Source organism: Ursus americanus, chromosome 19 (assembly GCF_024610735.1).
Source record: "Ursus americanus isolate L20-20 chromosome 19, mUrsAme1.1.p, whole genome shotgun sequence".
NCBI lineage: Eukaryota > Metazoa > Chordata > Mammalia > Carnivora > Ursidae > Ursus > Ursus americanus.
This window is the reverse complement of record NC_142145.1, coordinates 47,026,120-47,053,830: the sequence shown is the minus strand read 5'-3', so window position 1 is coordinate 47,053,830 and position 27,711 is coordinate 47,026,120. Positions and strand designations below refer to the sequence as shown.

The following is a 27,711-nucleotide window of genomic DNA, read 5'->3' as shown; positions in this document are numbered from 1 at the left end:
TGTTTCTTATTTTATTTTTCCTTCCCTTCCCCTATGTTCATCAGTTTTATATCTTAAATTCCATATCTGAGTGAAATCATGTGATATTTGTCTTTCTCTGAATGACTTATTTCACTTAGCATAATAATTGCTGGGTCATAGGGTAGTTCTATTTTCAACTTTCTGAGGAAGCTCCATACTGTTTTCCAGAGTGGCTGCACCAGCTTACATTCCCACCAACAGTGTAGGAGGGTTCCCCTTTCTCCTCATCCTCGCCAACATTTGTCATTTCCTGACTTGTTAATTTTAGCCATTCTGACTGGCTTTAAAAAAATGTTTTAGGGGTGACTGGTTGGCTCAGTGGAGCATGCGACTCTTGATCTGGGGGTTGTGGGTTCGAGCCCCCCACTGGGTATAAGAGGTTACTTAAAAATAAAGTCTTTAAAAAAATGTTTTAAATTGATTTATCTTTAAAGAATGAGTATTTCCAGCCATTGAAAACACTCAGAAAGGGAACTTTTGAATCTGAATACAATTTTCACACTAGAATCTTCCCAAACATTCTGAGCAATGGCAGCTTCCTTCAGGAGATGGAAAAGGTGTCTACTTATATGATACAATGTCATCAATTCCCAAGTTTTTTGTATTTTTTATAAAAGCCATTTACATTCTTTCCTAGTTAGTCATAGATGGTTTACATGTCTGACTCCCCTGCTAGACTGTATTCTGAGAACAAAATCTTGCCTTATTCATCTTTGTAGCCCTAGCATAGCACTTGTCCCTTAGTAAGTACTTAGGAAATGTATTTTTTTCATTTTTGACTTTAGAATTAAAATAAATAAGTTTAAAAGAGCTATATAATATGGGAAGTACAGTAAGGGAAACAAACCCCTGCCTCTCCAGAACCACACACACACACTGTTAGCACATCACATGTCCACCTGAGAGACTGGCTACGCACCAGAAAATGAGTTTACGCTTTGTATTAATATAACTTTGCACCAATATAGCAATTTCTATAATCATGTCTATATACACCTTTAAAGATCTTACAGTTATGTGTAGTTTTTTTTTTTTAAGATTTTATTTATTTATTTGACAGACAGCGAGAGAGGCAACACAAGCAGGGGGAGTGGGAGAGGGAGAAGCAGGCTTCCCACTGAGCAGGGAGCCCAATGCGGGGCTCGATCCCAGGACCCTGGGATCACGCCCTGGGCCGAAGGCAGATGCTTAATGACTGAGCCACCCAGGCGCCCGGTTATGTTTAGTCTTAAAATACTTTCATATTTATTACCAGCTTTTAACCCTCCTCCAGATAATTAGCAAAATGTATGAACACAAGATTAAGTGCAGCCACTTTGTAAATTGGGAGCTAAGGAATAGAAAAGTCTAACGACTTCACAGAGGACGCAGAGGAAATGTCAGAGCCGAAGAGGGAGCGGTGATGACCTGGTTCTCAGCTTTGTCCCCGATGTCTCCCAGAGCCTTTGGAGCAGAACTGCTGGGATCAGCCCAGCCCGCGCTGGCAGCACGCCCACGACTAGAGTTTGTGGGGCCTGGCCTCTCACGACAGTACGACCATTTCAAGAAAAGGACTAGAACACACATCTTTTCATGGCACCAGAAATGCTACCCTTTGAGGAGGCTAAATTTTGCCTACTTTTCAACACTGTTTTGGAACACAAGTTACTCATTCCACTTCAAATGAAATTACTTAGGAAAAAACACTTTCACAAAATGTATGAAGGGCCGTTTTCGGAAACAGAGACCAGTTCCAAATTCTGGTTCTGATACTTATTAGCCTCTCTACACCTCAGTTTTCTCATGTGTGGAATGAGATACCATTCACCAGAAAAGATCTGTGTTGGGGTTCAATAACTGCGGGAGGGAACTGCGTGAGGAAGGGCTTTGAGGGTGCTGTGGGGCCAGGCTGCTGGGCCAAGGTCACCATTCGACATTAAGTGAAAGAGCAGAGGAGTTTGAGTCCTGAAGATTCCTGAAATGTGAGCAAAGACATGCTGTGAATTCTCACTTTCTCAAGTGACAAACACCTCTAGCGCTCCCAGGCTCCAAAGTGGGGGTTTAGGGGTGTGGGGGTGAGGTGACCAGATCAAGGCTGTGGCTGCAGTGGGGTGAAGGTCTGGACTCACTCCGATGGGCAGGTGCAGCCTGGAAGCAGAGTCTGCACCCGAGAAAGTGACCCCTGTGGCGGAGACCGGCGGTGCCCTGTGGAGCCCGGTGGGGCGCTGGTACCCCTGGGGCGCCTTCCCAGGGGCGGCTCGGCTGCACGCGTGAGCCACGTCCGCGCTACTGCTCCGAGGGGCGGGGAGGGTGGAGCTCCGCGTCTCCGATTTTGGGTCCACGTCTCCGATTTTGGGTCCACTTACTGTGCCCTTATTCAAGCTTTCCTCGGGCAGACTCAAGGCTCCCGAGGGACCCCCTCCCCTGACGGGAGCTGGGATATTTTACTCCAGGAGTCCTGTCCCCACCCGGCGGCTCCTGCCCATCCCAGGGGCCCCGTGCAGGGCACACTCACACCGACACAACCGGCTTGAAACCTTTCAAAGGGCTCTTAGACCCTGGTGGGCCTGCTGTGCTTTGGGAAGGACTGCATTAAGCAGACTTGGAATCTTAGGTACTGTGAGTCAGAAATGGCGCGACCTCTTTTCAATTCATCTTCTTCCCTTCACCCTTTCTCCTGAACACTTTCAAGGCTACATAAAAGTTGAAAGAACAGTGCGATGAACACCACGCTCTTTCACCAATTCTGCAGAGAAGCCCGGGTGCCGGCGCGTCTGCGGTGTACCGCGGCTTCTAGAAGATACTGAAACGGACCATGCTAAAGCGTTAAGCTTAAAGTGTTTTTTGAGATGAGTGAGATGATTGCCTAGGCTCGTTTGGGAAAGAAAAATAAAGCGGCCGCAGGGCTGGCGGCTGTCCCCGATCCTACGTGAAGAGCCCATTGGTGACTCAAGGGCGCTGAGTTTCCCAGGGTGGCTTTCTTGCTGTATCAGCCGTGGTATCCATCATGCACATGTTGGGGGCCCCTGGCCTTCGCGAGTTCTTGGGGCCTCTGTCCTCTAGCAATAATTTGCTTCCCATTTCCTGGAATTTGTCAGAAGTGAGCCTTATAGTATAATTACCCTAAATTGTTATGACTACGTTTTAAATGACAGGGAATGAGCCCTCTTTACCTACTTGAAAAGCGAAGGAAGACACTTTGCAATGTCAGGAAGACATTTAAAAGGATGCAGGACTCATTTCTCCTTCTATGGAGAAACCATCTCCTAGCTTTTCTGTATGGCTCTGAACCGATTGCAGGTACAGGGTGGCCATATCTGCAATTTCTCATCTCTGGGGAGGATTTAATTGCCTTTGTCATATAGCAATTAAGAGGACTAAGTCCTTCCATGCATGGCCACATTTGCTTTAACTTTTTCATTCAACACTTAAGAAAACAACTCATCAGGACTATGAGCTATGACGTCTGTCGCCTCGCCGCGGATATCCAAATTGTATCGTGTTATTGTGGAAAGGCCTGGCCTCGCCTGCTTAATTTGTTTAAACATACTGCCGCCTTTTTCTTAGTGTCTTTCAGATAGGACGGTGGGTGGTCTCACTTTAAGGGGGACTGTGGTAGAAAGTGGGGCTGGGGTTGCTGAAGGACCCCTACTCTTTCTGTTTCTGGCGGAGGGGAGGGGGATCATAAAGAAATTCAGCTGCTTCAGCCTCATTAGATACTCCCTCTTCTTTTTCATCCCAGGACCCCGAGATCATGACCCGAGCCAAAGGCAGATGCTTAACTGCCTGAGCCACCCAGGCGCCCCAGCACCTCTGCTTTCTGAGAGCACGAAAGTTCTCTCCTGTACCGTGTGGCTCCAGGCCGGCAGAGTGGAGCGGGGAGAGCCGGAGGCCTTACTTAGCTAAGGACATGCTGACAGAGAAAAACACAGCATTGTTCCCTTGCCTGTTATGCCCTGACTGTGGCACTGCAATACCCCGAGAAAATCGGAGTTGCCCTTTATATAAAAAACAAAGAAAAGACTCCAATCATCCTTATTACTATTTGCACACTTTCAAATCTAATGGCATATTCAGACTGCACTGGTAGGTTTTGGATCAAGGAATTAAAACAGTTGATACTTTCAAAGGCCAGTTCTTTTAATTTGATTTTGATTTTTTCTACCTTTATTGAGATGTGATTGATAGATAACGTTCCATAAATTCAAGGGCTATGATGATTTGATATACATATATATTGCAAAATGATGACTATAATAAGGTTAGCTAACACCATCACCTCACGTAACTACCATTTTATTGTGTGTGTGGTGACAACATGTAAGATACTCTCTTAGCAACTTTCAAGTCTGTAACGCAGTCTATTAACTCCAGTCACCACGAGGTACATGCGACCCCCAGAACTTATTCACCTTTTTTTTTCCTTTAGAGAGGGCGTGGGGAGCAGGGGCAGAGGGAGAGAGAGAATCTCAAGGAGACTCCCTGCTCAGTGCAGAGCCCGACTCGGGCTTGATCTCGGCACCCCGAGATCAAAATCGGGAGCCGAAATCAAGGGTCGGATGCTTAATCGACTAAGCCACCCAGGCACCCCTAGAACTTATTCATCGTCATGAGGGGCTGTTCCGCAGAAAATCCAGGCCTGATAACTCTCTCGAAACAACTTAGAATCTTACTAACATAAGGCACGTAAGCGTTAGGAATGCCGCCGCTGGGGCTGCCGGGAGTCCAAGGAGTCACACGAGTGACGGCAGGAGCAGCCTGAGGGGACAGTGAACGGACAGGCTTCTACTTGGCCAATATCACACACATGGCACATGCGCATGGCGCTCTGGCAGATGCAGGCCAGAGTGCGGCGTCCTGGGAAGGACACTGGGGCTGCGTGTGGGGGCTGCCGAGGGGGCCGTTGATGTTTACTGCACCTGTACCGCTTGTGTAGTCAGGGGTGTGCTGGTAAATGTTTAAGCCCCAGTTCTCTCTCCGTCTCAGAACAAAAGTTCCTTAGTGTTCTCCATGGTGTAAAGACTTCCACTATGGCTAAGTTCAAGCAACCAAGGTAAGACGGACCAGCTCACAAATTCCTGGACATTTAAGAATTCAAGCACTTGTTATGTGCCAGGTTCTGGGTCAAGCGCCGGGGGAGATGGAGAAAAAAGTCTGATGTAAACCTTGTCTGCCAGGAGACAGAAATATATCAGGGGAGCTGAAAAAGGAACTAGGGGAAGGACAGATTAGCCTCGGCAGGGTGTGGGGAAGTAGGAGAACCGGAGAAAGGTCTCTGAAGGAGCTTTGAAAGATGGGATGATAGCTAAGTAATTAAAGAATGAGAAAAGGCCCCAAACCATGGACGGACATGATGCGTTCAGGGAATTGTGCAAGATTATTGGCACCAAAACCAGGATGAGGCCAGAAAAGAAAGTTGGGGCCATACTGTCAAAGGTGGTGAATTTCACTGTGTAGTAATGAGAGCTATGGACAATTTTTGAGAAGCATCCAGCAATAATTCTTTTTTTAAAAAAAAGATTTTATTTATTTACTCATTTGAGAAAGAAGGAGGTGGGGGTGGGGCAGAGAGAGAGAGAGAGGGAGAGAAAATCCCAAGCTGACTCCCTGCAGAGCACAGAGCCGCAGACGGCGCTGGATCTCATCACCCTGAGCCAAAATCAAGAGTCGGAGGCCTAACTGACTGAGCCATCCAGGCATCCCAACATCCAGCAATAATTCTGATGGTAGTGGGGAGACTAACCTGTAAAAGAGATCACTGCAATGTTTCAAACAGAATATAACGAGAGCGCCAATTAAGGCAAGGCAGTAGAGATAGAAATGGGGCAGAGCCAAAGGGCATTTAGGGAGGAAGAACTGACAGGATATTGGATTGGCTGAAGTGAGTGCAAAAGATTGGTGGCTGGAAGATAATACCCAGGATTTTGAGGAATGGCCACTCCACCCCCTGTGGAAATGAGTGACTTGAGAGCCTAGTTCATCATTTCCTTTGTATCTCACCGACATTTGTGAGTTTGAAAGGGAGAAGGTCTGAGACATGAGTGAGAGGCCATGAAGATGGCTTTGTTTTACTGTATTTGCATTTACAGATCTTGATTCTGGATAGTTATGCTGTGAAAATTATGGACTTCTGATTTGGGATGGAGGGCCTTTCACAAAACTAGGAAATAATAATTACCCCAGGATAAATAAGAATTTATCCATGGCGCTTGAAAACAGAATAAATCAGGGAAGGGAGGAAAGCACCCAGGTAAACCTGTGAATCCAGTTATTCCGAAGAGCAGTAGGCATGAAATAGAAAGAATAAGGGAGCGGGAGGTGTTTGGTGATTCACGTGAGAAAACAGCTGGGAAGGAGGCCAGAAATTCGAGTTGGTGCCTTAGATGTCTGTGTACAAACACCCAGGGCATAGGTTACAAGCAAAGTCAACTCAGGATTATAACACCAGGTGTAAACATGATGACCTCATTGAAACCTCGTAGATAGGACTCAAGACTTGCACCTAGTGATGAAATCAAACCTATGCCCTCTTCAAAGAAGCATGTCTACGAAGTGGGGAAGGGGATTCATGTCTGTTGTAGAGGAACCAGGTAGAAGCCCACTGAAGAGCATGGAGATGAGAATTTAGAAGGAGAGGATCAGAACGTTGCTAGATACCATTTGGCCAGAAGGTAATGGGGGAAAAAATGAAATTTCACATTTGTATAAAACATCCAGATAAAATTCTTTCAAATGTTTAGTGGGAACTCTGACCCTGATTTCACAAACATAACATTTTTATATCCGTTTTTATGCTTGAAATAGCTACATGTGGTTCCTGACAAAAACTTTTTATTTTTTTTTTTAAGATTTATTTATTTATTTTAGAGAAAGAGAGCACAAGTGTGAGGGGCAGAGGGAGAAGGAGAGAGAATCTCAAGCAGACTCTGCATTGAGCATGGAGCCTGACGCGGGGCTTGATCTCATGACCCTGAGATTACAACCTAAGCCGAAACCAAGAGTTGGACATTTAATGAACTGTGCCACCCAGGCGCCCCCTGACAAAAACTTCTTAAAAATGATCTCTTGAGACTCTCAATAATCTCTATGAAGGAAAAACATTTTGTTGTATAAGTGGGTGACAAAAATTTGAAATGTTTTTATAGTTATTTAAACATGTACGATAGTACTATTGATAGCTATTTAAAAATGTATACTAAGACTATAGAGAATCAAACAGTACTTCCCTTTTTCCCCATTGACATGTGTAATGTTGAAATTCATATGATAAGGCAAACACATTCTTTATGATGGGTAGATCCACTCAACTCGCCAATGGGGATAACTCTCTAGTCAGGTTACTACCCCCCTGTAGCCAAGGATCAGAGTCTGTTCAAAGGAGTCTGATAAAAAATGCAACAGTGGGAGTCTCTAGAAAGTGTCAGGCCAGAGGCATGTTGATGCTCTCAGGTGGTCTAATCTCACGTGGAGCCAATGCTCCATCAGTACCTGGGATGTGAGTGTTATCGGCTGGATTGTGTCTCCCTCGCCACAAATTCGTATGTGGAAGTCCTAACCCCCAGTACCTCAGAATGTGACCTTATTTGGAAATAAGGTCTTTGTAGATATAATCAAGTTAAAATAAGGGTGGTCCCTAATTCAATGACTAGTCCTTTTAAGAACAGGGAAACTTAGACACAGAGACACACAAAGGAGAGACAATGTGAAGACACATGAAAAGAAGATGCCAAGGAGAAAGGCCTGAACAGAGACTTCCCTGTCAGCCCTCGGGAAAAACCACCCCTGCCGACACCTTGATTTTGGACTTCTGGCCTCCAGAACTCTGAGATAAGGCATTTCTGTTATTTAAGCCACTGGGCCGGTGGTGTTTTTTTACAGTAGCCTAAGCAAACTCATCCAGTGAAAATAAGAGTTCAGTCCCCAGGAAAGGGGGCACTGGTGAGGACCAGGCAGTATGTTAGGGTAACAGCCAAGCAGGCAAGAGGAACTTCAGCCCCGGAGGAGGAATGAAAATGAAAAAGGGGAATGGAGACAATGTCCAGTGAATTTCAGGCAAACTCTGTGAAGTTAAAGCTGTTCTCATGAGCTTTCCTAAAACTCATCTCCCAAACATAAAAGATCTTACATCAAATAGAGTGGTAAGAACCCAGGAAGGCTGGTTGCCTCCAGGGAGAGTGGCCCAGTGGTTGGGCCACGTCATCGTGTGTGAGGTCCCTTGTATCCATGGCTGAGGGCAGGTAGGGTAGGCAAGGCAGTTATGTGGTTGAAGATTTATTATATAGAAGGATAAATTTTGGCTCAAAATTAAGGGAACTTTCACTTTTTCCTCTATAAGAACATTTGAAATTTAAAATATCATAGGGAACTTGTAAAATAGAAAAAGAATAAGATCTCCCCACAATTCCACTATCTTTTTTTTAAAGTAATCTCTACATCCAATGTGGGGCTCGAATTCACGACCCCAAGGGTAAGAGTCACATGCTCTACCAACTGAGCCAGCCAGGCACTCCCACAATTCTACTTGCTTAACCAAATTCACCATGTATTTCCTTCGTCTCTCTTCATGTATGTATATTATAGGTAGTTGGATATAGTAAGTGTACGTATAATTTGCATCCTGATTTTTAAAGGAATAAAATTATAGTCTAAGCATGTTCCTATTTTGCTACATGATTTCTTATAAAGATAACTTTGAATGGTTGCGTAAGTCCGGGAAGTACACGAAGCATAATAAATGATTCCCTGTTGTCGGATGTTAGCGTTGTGGCTGGTTTCTTCCTTATTGATATTCTCTTTACGGTTCCTTCTAGCACTGAGAGTCTATGATTCCATGTTTGGCAAAGGGAAATGAAAACCACTTCTCAAATTATCTTCTCCATCTCTAATTACTCTTAAGAAGGGGCCTTTTGAGATATCCTGACAGGTTACATTAAGTAAGTCAGATTTCTGTTTATTTCCTGAGTATCACTTCACAAAAATAATTTTAAGAAATTTTTATCTAGTTGACTATCTTGGACAGTTTTTTTCCCCCCAGATATACGTCCACAATTAAAAAAATGGAAAATCAGTACCAAGAATTTCTAGACACATTTCATCCAGATTCTCCCAAAGTTAACCTTTTACCTAATTACAGTACAATAATCAAAACTGGGAAAGTACTTTTGATACAATACTGTCATTAAATCTGCAGACCCAAGTCAGAATTTACCAGCTGTTCCACTGTGTCCTCTTTCTGGTTCCAGATCCAGTGAGGAACCACAAGATGTATGAACTGTCTTGTCTCCTTAGTCTCCATTAATCTAGAATACTTCCTCAATCTTTTTCTGTCTTGCACACCTTGATACTTTTGAAAAGTACTGGCCGATTATTTTATAGAATGACCCTCAGCTGGGGTTCTCTCGTGTTTCCTCATGGATTTTTCATACCACCATGCTGATTTTGTGTCCTTCTCAGAGCATCTCTACGGGGAAACACATGATGTAGACCTGTCCCATTGCAAGTAATGTTAACTTTAATCATCTGGTTACCGTGGTGTCTGTCTGATTCCTTCACTGTAACGTTACCATTTTCCCCTTAGTAGGTATTGTGGGGACCTACTCTGAGACTGTAAAAATCTTGTTTCTCATTATACTTTCATTGACAGATTTTAGCTTTTGTTGATGATACTTCTCTGAACCAATTACTGTGTTTTCCACATGATTTTCTATTTTCATTATTCTTTCTATTGTTATTAGTTGTAATTTCCTTGGACAGGTTTTATAGATTTCCTTAACCCATATAGCCCTCGATCATCCTTTCGTTAAAGCAAAAGAAGAGTATTTATCTAGGGCTGCCAGAAGATTCCATGTATCTGTAACGGCTCCTGATTTTCCGAGTCTTCCTCAGCTAATTATAGCTCATTCTGCGAAGGAATCACACACACTTCTTCATGTGTTATTTACCCTTCAATCATTACTGTAAAGTGATAAAGGAGTAGCAGTTGACACTTCCATTCTACAGATGAGAAAAATGAAACCCAAGGAGGGAGACCCACTGCTTGGATCAGGTACCAGCACAATTGGAATTCGTTTCCGGTTCCTAGAGGTTTTTAGTTCCTATCTGGGGCTGGTCTAAAAAGCATATCCTCCTATTTGTGTAGGGATCACATGATATGTCTTCAAGAAAAGATGTTGCTTTTTTTTTTTTTAAAGATTTATTTATTTATTTGACAGAGACAGCCAGCGAGAGAGGGAACACAAGCAGGGGGAGTGGGAGAGGAAGAAGCAGGCTCATAGTGGAGGAGCCTGATGTGGGGCTCGATCCCAGAACGCTGTGATCACGCCCTGAGCCGAAGGCAGACACTCAATGACTGCGCCACCCAGGCGCCCCAAGAAAAGATGTTGCTTTTGAACAAACTTGTTATCAATAAGACTATCACTCTTTTGGCTACTTCATACTGTTCACCATTATCATCCAGTCTATTATTTGCAAGTAACAACAATAATAGTTACTTAAACATAAGCTTCTGACAGACATAAATTTCATTTTCATCTCAAGGTGACTTCTTGATGATGACCTTAAATTTTGAATACGGAATCAGCCATTTATCTAGAATGGTTAAGAGGTTCTGGTTAACTGAACACAACCCTGTGTAGCAGGGTCACCACCTTTCAAAGAATCCAAGCACGAAGATGAAGGGCAAGTATTCTTTAAAACCAGACAGTATCATATGTTAGCACAAAAAGCAACCCCCACTGCATGGTACCATTAAAACAGGAGGTGGGAGATAAGCTAATTTTTTTTTATTTATTTTATTTATTTATTTATTTATTTATTTATTTATTTATTTATTCGACAGAGATAGAGGCAGCCAGCGAGAGAGGGAACACAAGCAGGGGGAGTGGAAGAGGAAGAAGCAGGCTCATAGCGGAAGAGCCTGATGTGGGGCTCGATCCCAGAACGCCAGGATCACACCCTGAGCCGAAGGCAGACGCTTAACCGCTGTGCCACCCAGGCGCCCCAGCTAATTTTTTTTTAAATTATCTTCTATGTTACCTTGTTTTCTTGTCATTTATCTTTTTTCCTAAAAATAGCATGTACGAGAAAAAAATTTTAGATTAGGTGGACTTTCTGGTGATTGATATCTCAGATTTTAAAAACATACTAAGATACCTGTTCAAATGGTTTTCTGTAGGGTACCAGCAGTTAGAGTTTGCCAACGGGACAGCAAGCATCTGCATCTGTTCGCACATTCAGGTCTCGCTGTGAACTCAGTGTCTCAGAGCAGCACCCCTCCTGGGTGGTGGTGTTTTGTTTTGAAGTCGTTTGTGTCCCCAGTGTTTGTCCCCGTGCCTGGTACAAAGAAGGCACTGGATACATATTTGCTGACTGACCCACTGACCCACCGACAGCCAGACTTCACATCCAGGGTGAGGGCCCGGCCTGGGCCTTCCTGAATTCCTGGGATTTTTTCCCCCAATTTCAAAAAACAATACACGCTCATTATAGAAACTTGTAAAATAGAGAAACCGTCACGCACACTCAAAAGAGAAAATAGAGCTCTTCCTTATCTTCCCAGCCATAAAGCTGATGATGCCATAAAGAGCAGCATTTTCCCATTTATTAAAGATCCTTTAAAACATGTTTTTAATGGCGATAAAATGATCCACTGTGTCGATGTGCCGTATATAATCATTTCCTTGTTGTGGGTCATATAAATTCTTTACAGTTTGCTACCATTGGAGAACATGTTGTAATGTTATACAATAAATTCTCCAACTAGTAAAACTGATTATCAAGTTGCTTTCCAAAAAGATTATATCCATTTAGGCCCACTTGCTAGTGCTCCATAGATTTTAAATGCTGACAGTTGAGAAACAAGGGTTTTGAAACGACTCCTTTCCTTTTAAACAGCTTCCAATGTGATGAGAATGAGCTAGCTTTTTCCTGCAGACTTAATTCTGGGCCCCTGTGAAGGGTAGGGTAAACCACAGGGGAGTGGATAATTTGGAAAACATGCCTGGAAACCTCAACCTAAATTGAAGAGAGAGTATTAGCCCTTTAAAAAAAAGAAAAAAAAAAAGCTTTTAGGATAAAGCAAAGAAACAATATCCCAAACTGAGTGATTAATAACACAAAACAACTAATATCATTATGCTGATTGTTGACACTTTATTTATGCCCCATATTAGAAACTATTTTGTCTTTACAAAAGGCAAAATCATGCTAGTGAAAAGGAGAAAATATTTGGGCTAGAAACCAGTCAAAAGGAGAGAGCACTTTAAAAAAACATTAACATTCAATAAATAAATAAATAAATAAACAAATAAAATTTAAAAAATTTAAAAAAAGGAACAATCGCTTCTGAGGAATAGACGTTTCATCCTGAAATAAAAACTTGATTTTCAAAAATAATATATAATAAAAGCCAATAGAATATATAGAAAAATAATGTGTAATAAAAGTCAAAAATTATTTGCAATTATCATTTAAAAAGTTCCATTCTGGAACTTGTCTTTTTCTGTAGCTGCTTAGTCCACCTTAGAGACTGGTCGACCAGGTGTCAGACTGGAAGCTTTGCTCTGTTCCTACTACAAGTGTCCTTTAGCTCCTAAATATAAGATGTACACATCTCTTTATTAAGTCAGCATTTAAAATGACTGTGAGCCATTACAAACATGTGAAGTATTATTATTGCAATAAAAGAGCTTAACTATTTAAAATTTAACCCTTGGAAGGATAATTCTATTTCCAGGCTTCCAGTCAAGCAAAGGCTGCAATACTTGGAACTCTGTGGAAAGCTCCAGAGATAGAGCTCTGGGCTCTGAGCCAGTCATGCAGTGGGAAACCACCATTTTAGAAAGTGGGATTTTTGGAGTACAGTGGAAGCGAGACTGAAATCAATCTTTATGTGGGACAATTTTCCTGAGAAGCCTGAGTAATTGACCCTTTATTTTATTTTGTGTTTTCACTGATTGTCATGTATCCCATTCCAGCTTATTTTCCAATCACAAGCCTATTTATTACATTTTACAGCTGGACGGCTCGTGAATAAACACTGTAACCACCATTAGTCAAAAAGGGGATACTTTGTGGAGAGTTGGGGTAATGTGCTTTTATTAATGTGAGGTAGTTGGGAAAGCAGTATTGACCCCACTTTCTTTATACATTTCTTTAGTCAGTCTCATGGTTGACCTTGTAATCTTAGTGCATGATTGGCTAAAGATAGACCATCAAAAGTGGAATAAAGCCACCATGGTTTTGTCCCAAAGCATCCTGGGAAGTTAATGGATACCAAGTTATTTTGTCAGGAGACAAAGAGTAAGTCATATTTCTAAGGCCCTTATGTTTCCCTTCAACAAGGAAGTGGAATGGAGAGGAAGAAGAAAGACATGTAGGCACTACTAAGTGATGCAAGATACGTTTTTCTTTCTTCTTTTTTATTTTAAAGATTTTATTTACTTATTTGAGAGACAGAGATCGCGAGAGACAGCACGAGGTGGGTGGAGGGACAGAGGGAGAGGGAGAAGCAGGCTCCCCGCTGAGCAGGGAGCCCTACGTGGGGCTAATTTCCATTTCCATCCTCTGATCCCCACACCTGTATGCCTGCCCCTGTTCATCTAGCTTTCTTAGCTCCACCATGCCACATAATACCTCCCTTGGTGGCTGGGGCTGGGGTCAATGGGGAAAGATGGTTTGGTGGACATTGTTGGTATTCTGCCCATTTCTCCTCTTCACCCAGCTCAATGCACCACATTTTCATATTAGTTTACATCGTCACCCATGTACTCCGAGGCGAGATGATCTCAACCTTAACTCTTAGTTGGCTTAATCCAATCAGCCCATTCTACTTGGAAGCTAAGCGTACTAGTTTAGGTGTGGGTATATGACTTACAGGGTCCCATTAAGGTGCATGTCAGGACTCCTGATTGAAATCCTATGACTGGGGTGCTCTCTTTCTCCTTCTTGTTCCATTGCAGTCCTTTTGCCACCTGACCAAAGTGACCTAAAGATGAAGTCAACAAATGGGAGAGGCACAAACAAGGGAGTGGCAGAGAAATGGAGCGGAAGCTCCTGGGTGAAAATGACTCGGAAGCTTGCCCCACTATGAAATTCCAGTTACATAAACACAGGAATGTCCTCATTGTTCAGTTCAGTTAGAGAAGGTTTTCTGTGCCTTGGAACAAAAATATTCTCTCTCTCTTTTTTTAAAGATTTTATTTATTTATTCGACAGAGAGAGAGAGACAGCCAGCGAGAGAGGGAACACAAGCAGGGGGAGTGGGAGAGGAAGAAGCAGGCTCCCAGTGGAGGAGCCCGATGTGGGGCTCAATCCCAGAACGCTGGGATCACGCCCTGAGCTGAAGGCAGAGGCTTAACAACTGAGCCACCCAGGTGCCCTGAAAAATATTTTCTTTACAGAGGGGTGCAGGTGTCTTGTATCTAGGCATCATAAGGGATATCTTTAGGGGCATTGGCTCCCTTCTTTTTTTAAAGATTGTATTTTGAAGTAATCTCCTTGGGGCTCGAACTTAACAACCCCGAGATCAAGAGTCGCACACTCTACCGACTGAGCCAGCCACGTACCCCTACTGTGTCTTCCTTCTGACATGTTTTGAACAGTAGTCAATCACTCACATTAACCTAGACTGTAGATTAAATGGTATACACTTGCAGTAAACAATGCTAGAAAGTAATACTGTTCAGATATATACAATACTGTATAAGGAGAGGGGGAAGGGCAGTATTTGGGCTCTAATCATCCCTTATCACATTATTTCTATGACAAAATTTGCTCCAAGTCCCAAATAAGTGACTTAGAAGTGAACTTTTAGGGACCCTCTGGATCTCAGGTTTCTCACCAGGATGTCACATTTGAGGAAGTTCCAGGTATCTTCTAGCATCAACATTCTATAATTCTTGGTCCCAGTTCATTTTAAGTAAGTAAAAGAGAAGCCCTGTAATAGGGCAGCGTTCTTGACTCATATGGCATTTGAAGATTGTACATCTCCCACTCAGCAAGCTGGATCTTGTTTGTTTTCACAGCAGTTGAAGATTTGCCATCATTATTTTAGCCATTTTTGAAATTCTAGCATACTGCTCACATCTTGCCCTTAAATATTTATACACAGAATACCTTATTTCCCACAGCAAACTCATTTTTTGATTTGTCAGTTTTTGGAAACCTGAGAGATCCAAACAGACTCACATTTCTAAGCAAGAGCAAATAGTAATTTCCTCCTTCTCTACCCATGGATTTGTCAAAGCAGGGACTTTTTCTAAGAGCGGAGATATTTGCCATCTTTAGATGGTTTCAATCCAAAAATTCCATGGTTCAAAATACTTTTCCTTCAACACTTAAATAATAATAGATTGAAAAACAAGTGACCAAGTGAGCACAGAGAGTGCCTTGAATTAAACAGATCTAGGCCTGCAATTGTGATTAGGCAAAAACGACCTTACCTCTAGGTGTGGCAGGTGATATCCTACCTTGTAGAAAATAAATGTTACTAAGTGACTCCTCCCCCAAATCTTCACAAGACCGCCAAGAACTTGGAAACTCTACCCACCACTGTTTAAAGAAACTCTACTATACAAGTCTCTAGTAAGACGATAGCATGTTACCTTGGATGAGCTGGTTATTAGCCCAGCTAATGTGGGCTTCCAGTACCACACTAGCTTAGATCAGACCCATGGCCACCTGCTTGGGGGTGGGTTGGTGGAAGAGGGAAGATGACACAAAGATTGACTGCAGGGTAGCCTGATGAGAGCCCCTATTGGTTACACAGCACTAGTTAATGAGAGACCAAAGATGATTTGACCTATTTCAAACTGTTGCCTTGGGCTTTCTGTATATATTTTCATTCACAGGAAGTCATTCGATCTCATTCTCCTTGAGTCTCAAGAGGGTGTGGATTGGAATAGCTCCTTTTTTTCCCACATTAGTCCTCTTCTCTGCCCTTTGGTTCCCCCATTGTATGATCTCCTACAAAGAAGTCTCACCAGGAGCCCTGTTCTGTGGCCTGGCAGTTGCTCTGTAGGCAAGAGAATGGCTGATTTTATATGTTTCTTCTCTCCCCTGAATGGTGTACTTAGGTTATGTCCAGATGCCTCTTCAGTGAGCCCGAGTTGGTGCATGGAGGGAGGAAGTGAGAGAGTGTTCTTCTTTTGCTTTGTCCTTATCTCCGGCCCACAGTCCCTGTATCAGTGGAGAGATGAAGCAAGTAAGAGAAAACGTGATACTGACGTTTGGTTTTGATGTTGTGGAACAAAAGCAGCACAGTTGAACTGATGTGGGTCCGAGACTGCACGATGAGTCTCTTCGGAGTGCAGCTACTTAGGTAGGATATTTTATGGTGACAAGTCCTTAAAAAAGGATTCTGTAGGGCAGGACCTTTATCTACAGTATCCTTCTCAGATGCCCCACCTTTGTGGTGGTGTGTGGGAATGTGCTGGACCTTAATTTCTTTAGCAGGTCTTGCCCTATTTCCCACGTTTTTGGGGGCTTCAGGGAAGGGAGGACCCTTGGTGTGGATGATGGCTGGTTTTCTTCAAATAGGGCACCAAGGTTCACACTAGGCACATCTCCTTCAATGAAGAGAAATTTTGACTACCCCGAACAACACAGTGGTAAACGTAAATGACCGTATTCTTAAACTGAGTTCAGCAAAAATGAAAAGAACTTGACATTGTATTTGAATGAGCCCTTCAGAAGTGACTCTTCTTGTCCCTTTTTTGGTGTGAACATATCCTATTTTATCTCTGGTGTGTGCCAATCATAAAATCTGTTCCTTTATCTTATACCTAAGGCAAAAGGCATTGCTCTCAAGACTGAAATCTGCTCCTCTAATATTGGCATGATGGAACAAAAGATCTCTGCTTCATGTTCATGGTGCTGGAGATGCCGTTGATGTCTAATAAGTTCTTCCTGATTGGAACCATCAGCCATGGATTCTTTTAAAGTGCTCTTTCCAATTGGCTTAATAACTAATGGCTAATACAGAATGCTGAGTACAGACAATATTCTTAAGTGGCTGAATTGGGGGGGGGGGATGTGGAGAGCATTCTGAAGTTGGGTGGTAGTAGAGTGGTGAGAAATATCCAGTCCATAAACACCGAGGCAAAGCCCCAGCTGCAGTAATAGCCTCACAATAGCTTCTTTAAAGAGCAGCAAATTTCCACAAGCTACAGTCATGATTTGCTTGTATTCAGATTATTGGACCAGAAAATGACTCATAGAGATATCACTTGATAATCAGCTCTATTCAATATAAAATCCCCTGCAAAAGTAGATGTTCAAACATTCTGTCGGGGATTCTATTTAATAATAGAAGAAAAAAAGTGAATTTAGGAAGTCCTATAAAGAGGTCATTGTTTTTAGTGCAGAGTGACGTGGTGTTGATAATGCTGGATTTTACGCTTTGCGTTTGGACCCCCGCATCTGAAATCTTCGATATTAGCACCCTCCGCCGTTTATCCAGCAAGTGTTTAGCGAGTACTTTGTGCTAGACGCTGTGCGTGTTAACGGAGAGACAAAAATGAACGAGACGTGCTCTACGCCCTTCCGGTCTCACAGACTAGAGGAGCACAGGGCTGCAGTAAAGATGGGCCGCCGGTGACTCACTGTGTGTCACAATGACCACAGTGCTGCCTGGGCATAAGGGCGGCAGCCATCTTCGTGGGAGTGCGGTTGGGTGGAGGGAGAAGAGGGCCGCTGTGTGGTACAGACACGCTGTGGTGGTCTTCGCTGGTTTGGGGATGGGTTTTACAATCATTAGAATCATGCTGGTTGTGACTGTGGACACAGCCTGGGGGAGCTCATGGGGACAAAACAGGTGCGGAAACCCGGGCCCAAGTTTTAGCCATCCTGCAGGGCTTCCTTAAGTGAGAAAGGTTATTGACCTGCCGAAAGAAGAATCATCTACACTTGTAAGACAGTAAAATATTTGCACCCTGAAAGAGTTTCATTGCCTCTGCAACCTTCAGTTTTGCCTCTGATGTAAACACACTATGGTGGGCGAAAGCCTGGGACTCCAGGGGCGCCTGGGTGGCTCAGCTCGTTGAGCATCTGTTGATTTTGACTCAGATCATGATCTCAGGGTTGTGGGATCAAGCCCTGTGTGGGGCTCTGCGCTCAGTGCGGAGTCAGCTTGTCCCTCTCCCTCTGCCCCTACACCCGTCTCTTGCGCATTCTCTCTCTCTCAAATACATACATACATAAAATCTTTAAAAAATAAGATCCTAGGATTCCATTGGCACATTTGTCACTGTGAAGACAGCACATTGGAAGGTGAGTTTATGATCTTAAATAATCCCCAGCAGGAAATGCCTTTCCCCCATCTCTTTAGTTTTCTTTATACTTTCATCACCTCCCTACCTGTTTGAGCCCTTGATACCTCCTCTCTTCCCCCTCATCTCCCTTCCCCTTAAGAGGTGGCCTGAACTAGAAATCTGCGTTTTTGCTTATTTATCAAACAATTCAAATCTGCATATTGAGCCAGGCACTCCTCTACGCACTTTATGAATGTAGTCAACTCACAATTCTTTGGGGGTGGCTACTGTTATTACAGCCCCCTTTTATAGATAAGAAAAATGGCAAGTAGAGACCTTAAAAACTTTCTTAAGAATACACAACCAGAGAGCGAGCTGAAGAGCTGGGATTTGAACCCAGAGATCCGCATGCTCTCAAGCTCCACGCGGTGGCTGAGCCCAGCCACGGTGCTAAGGCGTGGACATGTTCGGCCCACCTGCCCAGACACTGGGTAGGCTCTTTCCTACTTACCAAGGCCTTTTCACTTTGGCCCAAAGCATGCTGAGCTCTTTCCAGAAAGATGCCTTTGAAATGCAAAGGTGACAGCTTTATTTGTGGACCCACACTGTGGTTTTTGGCTGGAGTCTGCCGGGCACAGGCTATGTGCTAGCCGGGCTTTAAAAACGGTGTAATAGTCACACTGTTTTTGTTGGATAATTGCATGCCTTTAATTTGTGGTATTATAAACAGAGCAGTAATCTGGTTTAGGAGTAGCCAGAAAAAGTTATTTGATATCCATTAAGTCAAGCTGCTATTTTTATTCACCTCTGTAGAGGTGAATATTATTATGGTCCAGAAAAAGCAACATTGTAATATATTCTAATGGGCATCTCCTGACTGGATAGGTTGGGGGAATAAAAAAAGAGCCTTCTGAAGCAGGTAGGTAACAATTCCGCTTGCTTCCCTAACAGGTGAGTACAATTTTCCCTTTAGATACTATGACAGTTTAGTTTCCTTTAGGATATGAATTTTTAAAAGAGAAAAAGACACACCTTTTGGGGTTCATGGAGTTGGAACAGTGCTTTTTCTTAAAGACCTACTTAAACCACTGCTGCCTAAAATGTTTACTTTACTCAGAAAATTCAGAGAGTTCAAGAAAAATGAAAATATTAAATCATGTAAAAATAATTATTGAGTAAATGTGAAGTCCCCACATAGTAACCATATTGTAAATAAGATATTCATCATCAGTGGTTGCTTTTCATCAATATCCTGTGATTTAAGTTTACTTATTACATATTTATAGACAAAGAACAGGTTATGCAGATAGCATCTTCTATCCGAAGACATTTCAGTGGTTTGCAAACTTGAGCCTGACTTAACCGCTGAGTCTTTGGAGATGAATCATTTCTTTTGTTTAGCCCATAGGCATAGTATTTAGATTAACTTGTACGTTTGTATTTAACCTGACAGAATCCAAAAAGCCGGATCAGACATGGGCTGGCAGTCTTTCCTGGGGCCCGGACAGAGCTACACGCAGGGAGGAGGGCCCAAGTCATTAGTTAGTGATTAATGTTTGTAGAAAGTAGTATTTCTACCATTTTATGGATGGAGCAACTGAGTCACTAAGAGGTTAAGTGGCTTGCCCTCGATCACGAAGCTGTTTAGGAGAGCCAGGCAAATCAGGCAATAATAATGCAAGCCAACCATGATTCTGCGCTCAACTCTCACCAATTTTAAAATTTTGCAAGTTAGAGCTCCTGCAACCTGCCCATGGGCAGGTCACAAACCAGAAGTTGAAACTAAAATGAGAGGATGTTGCCAATCATTTTCTAGGGGAAGGAAGAGACCAAGGGTTGCTTTGGCTAACAGAGTTGGCATGGGGACTATCGTCCCCCTGGACCCAGCCCTCTTGGACGGCTGGCTCTGCTGATCCCCCAAGGCATCTGTCCATGAGGATTCAATCAGGCTCAGGGCTGCTGGCCGGGGTGGGGGGCAGGGGGACTGTAAATCTGGGAAAGCTGCAAGTATTCAGGGTCTTGAACTTTATCAGGTTTGAATGTGTGATTGTGAAAGTAAAGAGCGGAGAAATGACAGCACTCAGTAAATCAAACGTGGAGAAGATCAGGACTGTCAGAGAGACGAGAGAAAAACAGGCTCTGGGCACAAACCCGCCGAAAACTTGCAGGCAGGCGGGAGACTTTTATGTTCCCTCCAGACTGTGCCTTCTGAAAAACAAATCTCTTCCCTGTCATTTTATCTAGAGAACGGCATTTTGTTTTGTCCCACGGATTTCTTTCTTTACGTTTTCATTACTGAAGTTGAGATCTTGTTTTAGAAGATGGGGTGCTACATGGAAAAAACAAAAACCAAACAACAAAAACCCCAAAAATCGACAACCCAGAAAGAAAATCAGTTGAAAAATGGCTGGAACGGCCTGGATTTTCCCTTATCAATAGTGTGTTCCATAGCTTCTGAGTGACCATCATTTTCTATTCCTTAACAAAATGGGACTAAAGCAGAAGTCTCCTGCATAAACAGTGATACCAAACTGAAAAGTACAAAGCATGGGAGGAGTATAGTCAGAGGACCAGGTCCATTTAATTAGCTTGCCCCCACCCACCCTTTTATCTAATGCCAGCCCACAGGTTGCCCTTCTTCATGGCCCCATCTGTTCACTCACCCCTGGTGCCAGAAAGCAGTTCCCTGGGAGGGGTGCTGCTGAGGAGCAGGATACTTTTCTCAGGGGATAAGCCTCAAGATTACTATCTTTGTCCTGTAGAAGACGTTGGAGTCTGCTGCTGGCATTTGCAAGGGGGAGAGACAAGGAATGTTTCTTCTTCAAAGGAACCAAAAGCAAGTAAAGGGATCTATGTTTGTCTCACCCCACCCTTTCGTACTATAATGCAATAAATAAAATCCTCACTGCTGGTACATAAGAACTTCAAGTCCTTAAAGTTGAATGGCTGCTCAAAGAAGTTCTTTCCTGGAAACTTAATTAGCTCCGAGGAACAGCTGGGTCACGAGAAAGAAATGAAATCTGGTGTAGTACATACAAGTCTATTACAATATAGATACTGGTGATCTTTTAATCCCCTTAACAATCCTGTGAGGCAGGTACTTTTATCATCCCCATGTTACAGATGAGAAAACTGAGGCACAGAGAGGTTAGGCAATTTGGCCTGGTCACACAGTTAGAAAATGGTGGAGTCAGGATTCAAACCCAGGCAATTCCCTCCGTCTGTGAGCCAGAGTGACTCCCTTCTTTACAAACTTACTGTGAAGCCTAGAGGACATTATAAGCCTGCGTACTTTTCCAGAGAAAGGATCAAGCATCTCCCTCCATCTTCCAAGCTGTCTGTGGTACTTTGCCTAACCGGCTCTACAGAAGCGCCAAACTTCCAGACTGTAAACACTTCAAAACGGGTTGCTAACCCTTCTGGTTCTTCTCTGTGCAGTATATATGCAGTGTTGTTGGGCAAGTGCAGGAAACTGGAGGGCTGCCTATGGGTAGACAACTCTTGGTCCCGATTCTCCGCATATCTGCAACATAACTGAGTGCAGAGGTCATAGTTCTGGGTGGCAAATGCAGTAATTTTTTATTTGGGGGGCACTTCCCCCCCTTTAATTGACTTAAGAAGGAGCATTACTTACTTAGCAAATCTCCAAAGGCTTATCACCTTCTTTTCTGCTCCCCCCTTGCAACACCCAACCCCCCTCCCCAAGAAAAGAAAAACAGAAAGGTCTCTGAGCTGAGAGAGCTCTGGGGCAGTGGCATCTGGACTCTGACCCTAGAACTGGCATTGTCTGAACATCTAGCGATACCAGCAAACTCCAGGGAAAGCCCGGGTCCTGTCTGTCTAGTGCGGTGGAAATTTCTGTATCTTTCCCTTTTGGGGAGCAGAAATGGCCCCTTTCCTTCTCATGCTCTGAGTTTTCCTATCCCAGGAGGCTGGGGGAGGGGGGAAGAATTAGATAAGGTGGATGGTTTTGGAGTTCACCTTATTTGGAGCGGGGCAATGAGAAAAGAGAGGCAGATTTCACTTCCGGGGCCCAGCACGAGGTGCCAGAAACTGAAGATGTTGGTTTGCCCTTTGGAATTCTGAGTCCTGTCTCCAGCTTCCCCATAGAAGATACGGGAAGAACCCCCGCTGCAGGGAAGCCAGTGCAGTCTCTAATCTGCCACTGTGAGGTTCCTGTCCCCCATACTGCAAAGAGGTAGAAAAGGTTTAGGTGTGTTTGCAGTATGGAGGAATGCTACCTAAGAGGAGAAGAAATGACTCAGTGCAGAAACCCCAAACCATAGCACCTGGCTCCCCAAGACCACTCCTCAGCCTTGGATCAGGAAAGTGGATTCCCTGCTTCACCTTTAGTGAAAGGGAAGGGATCCCCCCAGGGGCAGGGCCTGGGCCCAGCTGGCAGCCCTAGGCTTTGTGTAGTGATGCCAGTAATAATTAATAACGATAGTAAATACCACACTTCATAACCAAACCCAGCCTGGGGATGAATGAATGACTGGGCCTCTGCCTCCCACCTACAAACTCTGACTCTGGGAGTCCACACCCTCCCCATCAGCCTCAGTCTAATTTAGCTGCCCAGTTCCACCCACCAGGTTCTGATCCGGGTTCAAAAGAAGTTCTGCTCCGGACCACCAGCGATGTGGCGTAACACCGACCCTCGGCAAAACCGCAGGGAGTGAGGGTGGGAAAGTAGGGGTGGATTGACTGTAGTATTATTCAGCATCGAACAATAATCAAAAAGGTACAGTAATTCAGGCCCTAATGAGCTCGGTTTAGTTTTTCTGCCAAGCGCAGGGGGTCTGTTTTGGAAGCCCAGCCCCGCCCGGCCTGGAGGTCCACGGCTCCCGGGACCCTGGGGCCTGGCACCTCCAGGCCCGGCCGCCTCGAGGCCGCCACATTCCCAGGGCAACGGACGCAGGTCTCGCCGGGCCCGTGGAGATCTGGCCAGAGAAGCGGAGAACTCAGGGTGTCAGGACGCAACCAGGCCGCGGGGAGGGAGGCCGGCGCCGTGTGGAATGTCTTTATCGGGATCAGAGAGCCACCAGCTTCTCCTTCGCTTCTTTAAGCGATCACGGATAGACACCTTTCGATCTTTTGTCAGACATCTTGGCCCTTAATAGCTAAATTTATTTGGCTTAAAGCGGCCTTGGGAGAAGCCGGGAGGGGAGATCTTTCGTCGGTCATGGGTGGCCTAGATAACAAGCTTTAAAAGAGAGAGGGAAGAAGAAAGTAAAAAGGTTAATGGATGAGGGGAGGGCTAGAAGGCGCCCAGCGTGGGGCTTTTACAGCGACTCTCCCCCGGCCGCCCCCTTATCGCGGCCCTAACTTACCCGCGGCGTATGAAGTACATTAAGTCACGTAAACAGCGCGCGGGGAGGAATGCCACCGCGGTGACCTCTCGCGCGCCGCCGCAGCGAGCCCACCTCCGCGCCGTGCTGGCGGCCGCCGGCGGCGCGCGGGGGGCGTTCCGGGGCTGCGGGGCCGGGGGCGGCCGGGCCGTGCCTGCAGCCGCCGCGCGCCGGGACTCGATGCCGAGCGCCCGCGCCCGCCGTTGGCGCTGCGAGTTCCTTACCCGAAGCGACCGGCGGCGGGAAGAGGGGGCGGGGAGCCGGGCCGGGGAGGGGGCGCCCAGTTTTCTAGGCTGCGCAGTTTTCGCGCTTCCGCCGCCACCACCTGACGCTTCTAACGAGTATTTTTGGGCTTTCGAGAATTAAAAAAAAATAGAACAAAACAACAGCCCTCCCCCACCCCCAAACACCGCCAAGACTCTCTGGACGCGCCTGCATTGGCTTGACAGCCGCCTAGTCCGGGGACAGGCCGCCCCGACCCGACTACTGGTCTGGGAGGATGGCTGGGGTGGGGGGCACCGGGGTGACCCTTGTCCTTCGGCAAAAGCGTCCCGGGGACAGGAAGAAAGCCGGTATAGGCGAGAAGGCCCTAGAGATCTGGCTTTGTAAAAACTCTCAATTTAATACGAAGTTTTTTCAAAAATTGTGTTCTTTCTTTCTGAAACGTCTTTGGAGCAGCCGGGAGCTTTGTGAACTGACAACATAATGAGCTTAAGTTTGCACGGGGTAAAGGCGTGTCGTTATGCGGGTCCACGCCAGGGTCTCACAGCTCCTCTGGAAGCAAAGCGCGACTGGGTCCCCAAACATCCCTTCGAATTTGGCAACAAAGCCTCCGCCCCCTGCCCAATTGGCTGCTCTAATCTGGCTGGATTCGAATCGCGAATAGTAGTGTGGCGCGCCCCAAATAAATCAGCCCTGGGGACAGGTCGCGCCCCAGAGCCAGCACCTCTCTGAGGACGAGGAGGGCGGCTCACTCCGGAGGGGCCACTCCTTGAGTCTAAATAGTCGGGAGAGAAATAATTTCGTTTAAGATTAGCACCCCCCCCCCCGAAAAGGAGACAGGCAGAAGGAAAAGGAAAGAAAAAAAGAAAGAAGGAAAAAAAAAGCCCGAAGAAAATAGAACTTTTAAGAGCCTATTTACTGGGGAACTATGGGGGACTTCTCCAGTTCTTGGGTTCCTCCCTAGTTTAGGGTACACTTCTCCCCTCTGCATCCTCTATTCTGCCTGCCTTCCCGGACTGCTGGGGTGCTCAAAGGAAACTCTGAGCACGGGACCTGGGACCCCCTAGGGGGTGGCTTTGAAATGTGCCGCTCCCCCCGGGGAATGGAAGTTTTCCCCAGGGCCAAATCCAATGCATTGGGAAAATGGTAAACTGGATGGGTCAGGCTTCCTTGCCTTCCTGTCTGAAGAAACTCTGCGGTTTAAACAGTTTTGTTTTTAAGTTAACTGAAAAGAAAAACACTTTACTAGCCATTCCGTCCTTTAGTTGGAAAATCAATCTTAAAAAAATTGTGACCCCGCAAAGGAGCAAATGACAACCTCCCACTCTTGTTTCAGGCAGTGTTAAAAAGAGACTGGGAATCTGGAAGGTAAAATGCCGGGTCTCCTCTCAAGCCCTTAGAAACTGCTGGCTGTGGTCAGTCTGCCCCGCTGCTCACCTCTGTCCCAGCGGTGCCAGGGCCAGCTCATCCTCTCACAGCTGCTGCAGAGCTGCGGGAAAAGCAGGTCCCCAGGGCTTTAGCTATTGTCCAAGGAAATTCACATGGACACCTTCATACTTGCTAATATAAAGAAACACACACAGCAAGAACCGGGTTCGGGTCTAGGTCTCCTCAAGGGCTCGGGCTTGGAGGCCATTCACAGCTTGGAGTCTAACTTAGCCAGAGGATTTAAAAAAACTCGTCTCCATTGGAAATCACCTCACTGAGATATGTATTAAGAAAAAAAACCCCTGCTTTTTAGAGTAAAACTGAAAAGCATTTCAAAAACAGCTGTACTCAAAAGAAAGTCAAACGTCCACAATGTTTCTCTATCTGCTTACAAATGAGCTTCTGAAAAAATCAAAATTTGGTCGGAACTCACGCAAAACCCAAAAGAGAAAGGCTTTGGAAACCCTGGTCGGAGTTAAGTGGGAGGCGGACGCCAGGTCACCTCTTCTGCTAGTCCCATTCGATCGAACTCAGGTTAAATTTTAAAGCCCTGAATCCTGCTCCGGTCGCCAGTCTCTGTTCCAGAGTTTTCTACCTTCACTCCTGCCGAATTGTGGCCGCATTGAAACTGGGAGCCGCCACAGCAATTGGGGGAAGCAAAGAGGATTGTAATGAAAGTGACTAAATTGGATGAGAACGGTTTATGGACCGTCGTAGTAGCAATTTAAAATTCAGATGTGTTTAGCAGCAATTTACAACGAAGAATGGAAAAAAAAAAAAGAATTCTCGCCAACTTCCTTGATTTCACGATCTTCCCCTCATTGCCAGGCCCTGTCCCCTTCTCCCTCCAGGATACACGGGTTCACAGTTCACAATTATATTGGGAGGAAACACTTTTAACGACGAGGTCTCCCAATCTCTCAAAATCCTATTTTACAATGCCCCTCGTTATGCTGTTTCAACTCTGCTTTGGCTCCTCTCCGTTCCCCAACTGGAAAAACACAAAATTAAAAAAAAAAAAAAAGAGCCCAAATGCTTTCAGGGAGACTGACCTTTAGAAAATCATTTACTTCGATTTACCTGGAAAAAAATTGTAAAATCCATCCTCACAAAGCAACTCCTCCTGCCCTAGTTAAAATTCTCTCTCCGCGGCCTTCTGGGGTCACGTCTGTCGGAAGAAATCTTTTTGTGAGCGAAAGGGAGCGAGACATATATCACTGCTCCTGCGGCGGCTGAACCTGCGCCCGCGCGCCTCGCTGCTGACAGATCCGCGCTGATAACCCCGCGACGTTCATTTCCAGTCCCTTTGCCGGCTCAGGACCATATCAGTTTGTACACAGTTGTGATAACCATTTGGAGGGAGCGAAGAAGGGGTGTGTATGTGAGGGTGGGGGTGGGGAAGCGGTATTTCCCGCTGGGTCCTGGGAAGGTGAACCCCCTCCCCCCTTTCCAACGACTTATCCGAGACTTACCTGAAGTTCTCCAGGATAAGCTCAGAGCAAACGGGACACCAAAACTTGGAAAGCATCTCGGGGCGCGACTGGGGTGGAAGCCCTTTTCATCACGCGCGCCTTCAGGGACTAGCCTTTACGTATACCACGACCCCGAATTAAAAGTTCCCAAAGGTTAGCTGGTGAGTGTCGACGTGAACTTCCCGAAACCTCCTAGGAATTTAGTCTGTTTCTAAAAAGCAGGGCAGAGCGCTGGGGAGCGGGGCACTCGAGTTCCTTCTTTTCCATATCTTTGGAACCTCGATCCCCGACGGTCACCACAACCCAAGTCCCAGGGTCTCGATTAGAAGTCGGGGAAGTTTAAGGTAGTTCACATACAAAGGCAGAGCATAAAGCTCTTCTAACGTGGACGAAGGAGCGGGGAAGGCCCGCGGAGCAAAGCACTTTCCCCCTCATTCTGGGGGCACGTTGACCCGAAAGCTGCCGCGTCCCTCCCGCAGCGGTGGCTGCGCAGGGCTGTGCACAGCCAACTCCTCTCGTGCCAACCCTCCCCCCCGCCGCCCCCGTGAGTGCGTGTGTAACTGGGGGCGGAGGAAAGTGCTGTGCCGCCGGATGGGTGTGGGTCGCCAGCCAGGTCAAGCGTTCCGCCACCTCCGCCCCTCCCTGGGCGTCCCAGGGCTCGGCGCCCCCTCGGTGGACTGGCCCCCTCCCAGGAGGTACTCGCAGCTCGGCCCACACCCGCAGGCTGCGCGGCGCTCATTGTCTGCTGGGGTGGCGCGCTCCCCTCCCCCCGCCGCCCGCGGTCCCCTCCCCACCCTCTTTTCTCTCCTCCCCTCGCTCCCTCCTCCTCCTCCTCCTCCTCTTCACCTCCAGCGCCCAGCTGCTCGCACAGCGCAGTTCCGACCCACAGCCTGGCACCCTTCGGCGAGCGCTGTTTGTTTAGGGCTCGGTGAGTCCAATCAGGAGCGCAGGCTGCAGTTTTCCGGCAGAGCAGTAAGAGGCGCCTCCTCTCTC

At 45.6% G+C, this 27,711-nt stretch overlaps 1 long non-coding RNA gene and 1 pseudogene across 2 annotated transcripts; both read right to left on the bottom strand.

Annotated features, from left to right (window-relative positions):
* Positions 1–11,150: 11,150 nt before the first annotated feature.
* On the bottom strand, positions 11,151–27,267 carry LOC148108510 (uncharacterized). The gene is made up of 2 exons (XR_015727760.1): positions 26,719–27,267; positions 11,151–16,176 (listed from the first exon to the last, which is right to left on the bottom strand). It is a non-coding gene; the product is annotated as an uncharacterized LOC148108510 (long non-coding RNA).
* LOC148108509 (uncharacterized) lies at positions 18,825–27,697 on the bottom strand (annotated as a pseudogene). Its single transcript, XR_015727819.1, has 4 exons — positions 27,565–27,697; positions 24,784–26,414; positions 23,579–23,815; positions 18,825–23,451 (listed from the first exon to the last, which is right to left on the bottom strand). The product of XR_015727819.1 is annotated as an uncharacterized LOC148108509 (transcript).
* Between the last annotated feature and the right edge of the window lie 14 nt (positions 27,698–27,711).